This window comes from Panthera onca, chromosome A1 (genome assembly GCF_046562875.1).
Source record: "Panthera onca isolate mPanOnc1 chromosome A1, mPanOnc1 haplotype 2, whole genome shotgun sequence".
In the NCBI taxonomy this organism is placed as follows: domain Eukaryota; kingdom Metazoa; phylum Chordata; class Mammalia; order Carnivora; family Felidae; genus Panthera; species Panthera onca.
Genome location: NC_138339.1, coordinates 63,676,414 through 63,683,859, shown reverse-complemented (window position 1 = coordinate 63,683,859; position 7,446 = coordinate 63,676,414). Strand labels below are relative to the sequence as shown.

Below are 7,446 nucleotides of genomic sequence, written 5' to 3'. Positions count from 1 at the left end.
CTTACGTATTTGGTGGAATTCATTGATGAAGACACCTAGGCATGAAGTTTTCTTTGTAAGAAGGTCTTTAGTAGTTATAGAATTATTCAGATTTTCTATTTCTTTTTGGGTCCATTTAGTAAACTGTGTTCTAGGATTTGTTCAGTCTGTATTTTAAAGCTTAGTAGCAAAAAATGTTCAAATATTCTTTTATTATCTTCTTAATGTCTCTAGGAGCATTGCAAGATCCTCCTTTTCATTCCTAATATTGATAATTTTTGCACTATTTTTTCTGATTTGGTCTCAACAGTAGACCATCAGTTTTATTAATCTGTTCCGAGAATTAACTTTTGGCTTTGCCAATTCCCTCTGTTGTTCTTTAATTCTTTCTATAACATCCTGTGATGGATACTTAAATCATTGATATTAAGCCTTTTTTTTTTGTAATGCAGGCACATAAAGCAATACATTTTCCTCTGAGCATAGCTTTAGCTGCATGCCATAAGTTTTGTATTTCATATTTCCATTATTCCATTCAAAATATTTTAACTGTAGTTTCTTAGACATATGGGTTGCTTATAAGTATATTGTTTCATTTCCAAACATTTGAGAGCTTTTCAGTCTTTTTGTTATTTATTTTTAACTTAGTTCCATTGTAGTCAGGGACTATACTCTGAATGATTTCATTCCTTTGAAATTTTCTGAAACTTGTGTTAGAATGCAGCCTGTGGTCTACTTTTGGGAACTACCTGTGTGCAGTTGAAAAGTATGTGTATTCTGTAGTTGTTGGGGCTAGTGTTTTATATATGCAAATTCGATCAAATTTATGAAGTGTCTTATCTAGGTTTCTTTTTTTAAATATTTATTTACTTTAGAGAGAGAGAGTGCACACGGGCACACACACAAGCAGGGGAGGAGCAGGGAGAGAGGGAGACACAGAATCCGAAGCAGGCTCCAGGCTCCGAGCTGTCAGCACGGAGCCTGACATAGGGCTCAAACCCATAAGCTGTGAGATCATGACCTGAGCGGAAGTCAGATGTTTAACTGAGTGAGCCACCCAGGAGCCCCTTATCTAGGTTTCTTAATGTATCCTTGTTGATTTCTTTTCATCTGTTTTGTACTATCAGTTAAATAAGGTCAGACTGTTCTGTAAGTTGCTGACAGAGGTGTGCTGAAAATCATCCTCTATAGCTCTGAATTTTTTATTCTCTTAGTTTTGTCAGTATTTGCTTTGTAGGTCTTTAACTGCTGTTAGACGCCTACACATTTACAATTGTTATATCTTCTGGTAATTTGACCCTTTGATTTTTATGAAGTATTAGCTCTAATGATGCTTCTTGGAATATATTCTGGTGGTTATTGTTTCATGGTATATCTCCATTATTTTACTTTCAACCTTTTTTCCTTATAATGTCTGTTGTATAATGTCTCGTGGGTTCGAGCCCCATTTCCTTATAATGTTGTAAACAGCATATAGATTTTTTTTTGGTAATTCTACAATGTATTTTAAACATCATGAGACATTAACATTATTGTTTTATACAGCCAGTATTCATTTTGACTTACCAAATTTTGATAAATCTACCTTCTCTGTTGTGTTTTCATTCATTCCTACATACCTGTTTTTCCAAATGGGATTATTTTCTCTCTACCTGAAGAACAGCTTTAACATTTTACGTTAGTGTGGTTGTGCTGGTGATGAATTCACTTAGTCTTTTTTGTAACTACTTTCATAATTTTTTTTTACATTTATTTATTTTTGAGACAGAGACAGAGCATGAACGGGGGAGGGTCAGAGAGAGGGAGACACAGAATCTGAAACAGGCCCTAGGCTCTGAGCTGTCAGCACAGAGCCCGACGCGGGGCTCGAACTCACGGACCACGAGATCATGACCTGAGCCGAAGTCGGCCGCTTAACCGACTGAGCCACCCAGGCGCCCCTTGTAACTACTTTTAAAGAATGTTTTTGCTGAATATCAAATTCAAGCTCGCCCGCTATTCTTTCAGCACTTTGAAGAAATTCTATTGTCTTGTGATTGCTATTTCTTTTGAGAAGTCAACTGTCAGTCAGATTACTGCCCCTTTAAAAGTGATGCAATTTTTCAGGGCGCCTGGGTGGCTCAGTCGGTTAAGCAATCCGACTTCGGCTCAGGTCATGATCTCACGGTCCGTGGGTTCGAGCCCCAAGTTGGGCTCTGTGCTGACAGCTCAGAGCCTGGAGCCTGCTTCTGATTCTGTGTCTCCCTCTCTCTCTGCCCCTCCCCTGCTTGTGCTCTGTCTCTGTCTCTCAAAACTACACATTGATAAAAAAAAAAGTGATGCAATTTTCCCCTCTGCCTGTTTTTCAGATTTTCGTTTTGTCTTTGCTTTTCAGCACTTTTATCACGAAATAGTCGACTGAGTATGGTGTTCTTGTATCTATAGATCCAGCTTGGACTTCATAGTGCTTTTTTTTTTTTTTTTTTAACATCTATTTATTTTTAAGACAGAGAGAGATAGAGCATGAACGGGGGAGGGGCAGAGAGAGAGGGAGACACAGAATCCGAAGCAGGCTCCAGGCTCTGAGCCATCAGCCCAGAGCCCGACGCGGGGCTCGAACCCATGGACCGCGAGATCGTGACCTGAGCTGAAGTCGGACGCTTAACCAACTGAGCCACCCAGGTGCCCCTCATAGTGCTTCTTGAATGTGTGATTTGCTATCATTTATCCGCTTTGGTAGATTCTAAGCTATTATTTCTCCAGCCGTTGCTTCTGCTTCATTCTTTCCCTTTTTTTCTGAGACCCCGCTACACATATTAAGTCTTCTTTTACCCTGTTCCGTATATTTCTTTTGCTCTTTCCTGTGGTTTCCGTCCTTGGTTCCGTCGTCACTTCTGTCTGGTTATTTTCTGTAGACCAGTCCACTAGTCCACTTTCCACGAATTCACTAACCTGCCATCAAGTTCTAAATTTCAGTTACGTTTTTCAGTTCCGGAATGAAATGGAAACTGAGTTTTCTGCCTCTGAATTTCTTCAGAATATTTTCTAGAACGTATTGATCAGAGTGGTTTTCCATCCCATTAGGATCCGTGCAACCACTTTTTTTCTTTCTTGTTTTTTAGTTACTTGATTTTTGAATCCTGGTGTTCTGGGGAATTTGTGCATGCCAGATAATGTATAATTAAAACTATAGATTATTTGAGAGTCTGGATAATATCTATCTTTCGTTTCTGGCAGGCAGGTAGGGTAGGGGAGTTTGAATTGATTTATAGCTTCGCTTGAGTCTTTATAAAGGTCGGTGTATATCTTGTTCAGTCTTGCTCCTTAGAATGTAGTTCCTCAGAGTCCCAATGTAAAGCCTGGGGCATTTACTAGGCCCTCCTTGGGTGACCTTGAACGCTAGGCTGCCACTCATAACCTGGGCAGCATCTGGGGAGGGGGGAGAATTATGGTAGAGAGTCCTCTTGGTGCTTCTCTAGTGTTTGATTGTCTTCTTGGCAGGAGAGACGCTGGACCTGACACCAGCTAGTGCCCCCACGGCCACCACAGGGGTGGGGCAGAGGCAGGGACCAGAGAAGACCGGCTTCCACGCCTCACCAGCGTATTCACTCTCACTGGGCCCACCCTGTGCTCCACTGGCAGTCGGTAGGGATGGCCTCTGACGGGACTACCAGCAGGATGTCAAGAGAGCCAGGTGGGTGGAAGCATTTGCCAAAGCCAGAACCTTCTCAGGGTTCAGATCTCATCCCAAAGGACCCTCCTGAGAGTAGCCCCCCGGGGTCCCTCTCTCCAAAGCAGCCTCTGTGCCCAAGTCCCTTCCTCACCCAATGTCTTTCCCGCAGGCTGCGAGGTTCTTTCTAATGGAGCGGCTTACCCCACAAGCCACTTGTCACCCCACAAGCCCTCCAGTTGCTACATGAAAGCAAGGACCCTGACCCTTTTGTCCCCACAGCCTGTCCCCAGGCACTTAACGCAGTGCCTGACACACACGTTCCACACTCCCCTGTTGTATTTATGAAGAAATAACGAAATGAGTGGCTAGACGCATTAGAAAAGGCCAAAAAGAGAAGGAAGTTGCTCAGCTAACTTCCTCCACCAGGTGGCAGTCACAGCTCCCATATAAAAGAGGATCGCCCCTTTCAAGGAGAAACCACTCCGTTTTTATTTTTGCCAAGGAGTTAGTAGCCTGAATTCAAACCACGACTCTTTCCTTTGGCTTTTCGAAAGTAACACTTGGAGAAGGTGCGTTCCCAACCCGTATGTCCCGTGGGGCGAGTGGTCCTGGCTGCCTGCGCAGGGGGCAGGCTGGGGTAGTGCTGCGTAGAAAGACCAGGGGCAATTGTATAAGAAGGCATCTCAGCCCACAAAAGAGATATTTGCTCCTCCGTCGCCCCTCATCAAACAGCTGCAGGAGCTGAAAGAAAAACCAATGGATGCATATTCCTAGCCATGAATTTCATTTGGCCAGTCGTAGGCCTGGGGACATATGGTCCCTCCCCTCCCCCCAGGAGGCGGCCGCTGACGACTGTCGATAAGGGCCTTCCCACCTCATCCGTGCTGAAGTGCTGTTCCTTCACCCTCCACTGGCTCTGACGAGTACTTCCCGCAGCTTCTGCCTCGTTCCTGGGAATGTACAGGGTGGGGGACCTGGACCGGTCCTTGCTGCTGAGCCCTAACTTCCAAAGAGCTAACATCAGGGACTCCTTGAGAAAGAAAGCGGCCCAGGCCAATTCCATGTCAGGGGGTAGGAAGCAGGGGGGAAGGTAGGTTTTTTAACAGGAAGAAATTGTGATATATTTTAAAACGCTTACATTAAACAAATAAAGCTTTCACCCTCAAAATACAACTTAGAATTCTGTGTTTCCCAAGGAATTATAGGGGTTCCTTTTTAAGACTGGATCCTTTATGTGTTACAGGCAGAGGACGAGGTAATGGTACCTGAGTTTAAAATGGTACCGGAGGGGCGCCTGGGTGGCTCCGTCGGTTAAGCGTCCGACTTCAGCTCAGGTCACGATCTCGCGGTCCGTGAGTTCGAGCCCCGCATCGGGCTCTGGGCTGATGGCTCAGAGCCTGGAGCCTGTTTCCGATTCTGTGTCTCCCTCTCTCTCTGCCCCTCCCCCATTCATGCTCTGTCTCTCTCTGTCTCAAAAATAAATAAACGTTAAAAAAAAAAAATTAAAAAAAATAAAATAAAATGGTACCAGAGTTTAAAGGCGTGTGACGGTTCAATTCTATTCTCATACCTGTCAGCAGATTTCTGCGGCCTTTGTTTCACCTGAGATAAGGTCTCCCGGCTCCCTTTTTTGGCCCTTTGTGAATGAGAGAACCACGGGATGGGACGCGGCTCAACACTGAGTAAGTTGGGATTGAGTGGATGGGAGGACCCCGCCCTGTGGGGAATGCAGAGAAACTTCACTAAACCTGGTGGCAGGGAAATCAAGTATTCCCTCCCTCCCCTGCTGCCTCCACCACCAAATCGACACCCACTCTCACCCATACACATGCACACACACATGCTTTGGCCCCTGGTTTTTAAGCCCCATCTCTAAGATTAATTAAATTGTCTGTGTCATTCATCTAGCTCATCTTCTTTCCGGAAAACCCCTCCGAATTAAACTAATGCTTAATCCGAATTAGAGCCCATCCAAGGCATCTAAGCGCCGCTCATTACTTGCTAAAGCAGGATCTCTCTTGCCCTTTCAAACAAGCAAAGGATTTCAATGAGACCTCCCAGGACAGGGACGGGAACAGGGTAAGAAGTTCCCTTTGTAAGCGACATGCTCCTTTGGAAGCTTCTGTGTGTCTAGGTAGGATTAGAACTGCCTCGTTTCCTCCGGGTTCCCCGAAGGTTTCGCTTTTGTAGAAGCGTGCCAAGGGAATGGGATTAGGACTGCTTGGTAAATTGTGCTTCCTCCAAAATTAGCACAGCGTGGACCCAAGTCGTTCTCACGTATCCCTCACTCCAACCTATAGCCCTCCCGTGCCCACCTCTCTCCGTTCTGCCATCACTCTGGCCCATGCCGCTGTCATCTGCCAACATCCACCGTCCTCACTCACAGACACCCCTGCCATCCCTTCCTAAATTGTTCTTCTGCTCCCACTCTAGCTCCCCTCGGACCTAGTCTCCACACCATCACCAGAGTAATCCCAACTCAGTTCCCACCCTTGCCCTGCAGCTCCTTTTCAGCAGCTCTGCATCTGATTTAAAACAAAACCCAAGGCCTCTGCCCTGGCTAACAAAGCCCTGCTTTATCTGGCCCTTTGGCCTCTCCGAGCTCATGCCACGACCTCTTCTTCCCCTTGTTGCTGTGTCCAGCCACAATGTTCTTCCTGAAGTATGTCAAGCTTGGTCTTGCCTCAGGACTCTTGCATGTGCTGTTCCCTCTGCCCAGAATACCTTTCCCTTATATGTCACCTTGGCTTGTTTTTCTCCTTATTCAGGTCTCGGCTTAAATCTCGCCTAGAGATGCCTTCTCGAACCTCCCAGTTCAAGTAGCTCCACTTCTCGTCTCCACCAAGTTACCCGGTTTTATTTTCTTCGTGACTCTCAGAACATTTTCCTGTTTATATATGTGTTTGTTGATTATCTGATTTCTGCTTCTGAATGTAAATGCCTACAGGACAGAGACTTCGCCCCCACAATATCCCCAGAGCCCAGAGCAGTGCAAACACTTGGATGAATGATTGACTGAACAAGGAAACCCCTCAATATAATTCTCCTTTGCAGATTTCCACCTTTGGCTAATAGAGGGCAAGTTCAAAATTCAGATGAGTGGTTCTGTGCATAATAATGCTTTATCTTTGTAAGGCACTGTCTCCTGAGAATGTCCCGGCAACTCCCCATGTTGGGAACAGGCATCGCATCTTGCCAGGGCTCAGAAGTTGAAATGACTCACCCAAACCTCTCTCTCTTACACACACAGGTGAGGTCTCAAATCCAGGTCTTTGTTTACAGGACGTAAACGCCAAGAGGACAGAGACTTTGCCTGTCTCATCCCCACAGTATCCTCAGGATACATAATATCCTCAGCAGGTATTTGCTGGAGAAATGAGGGATACATGAATGAGCAAACTCCTGGGTAGAAGTCTCTCTGTGAGACGGAGGCACAGTCTAAAACAAAGCCTATTCCGACCTTTCACCCCATCTGGCTGCTCTGCTCTCCGTATCCAGAGGACGCTCCTCCCCTCTTGGCCCCTGGATCCTGGGTCTGAGAAGCTTCCAGCTCAGGAGGTGTGCGCACCACCCCTCCCAGCCACTATGCTCGCCCCATCCTTGGGACTCCAAGGTTTAAAAATTCAAGGCTTGGGGGCGCCTGGGTAACTAAGTCGGTTAGGCGTCTGACTTCAGCGCAGGTCATGATCACACAGTTTGTGAGTTCGAGCCCCGCACGGGGCTCTCTGCTGTCAGGGCGGAGCCAGCTTGGGATCCTCTGTCCTCTTCTCTCTCTGCCCCTCCCCCACTGGTTCTCTCCTCTCTCTCTGTCTCTG

At 45.9% G+C, this 7,446-nt stretch overlaps 1 long non-coding RNA gene across 1 annotated transcript; it reads left to right on the top strand.

The window, feature by feature from the left end:
• The first annotated feature begins 3,228 nt into the window (after positions 1-3,228).
• Positions 3,229-6,647, top strand: LOC132681028 (uncharacterized). Its single transcript, XR_014138064.1, has 3 exons — positions 3,229-3,652; positions 5,212-5,313; positions 6,400-6,647. It is a non-coding gene; the product is annotated as an uncharacterized LOC132681028 (long non-coding RNA).
• The last annotated feature ends 799 nt before the right edge of the window (positions 6,648-7,446 follow it).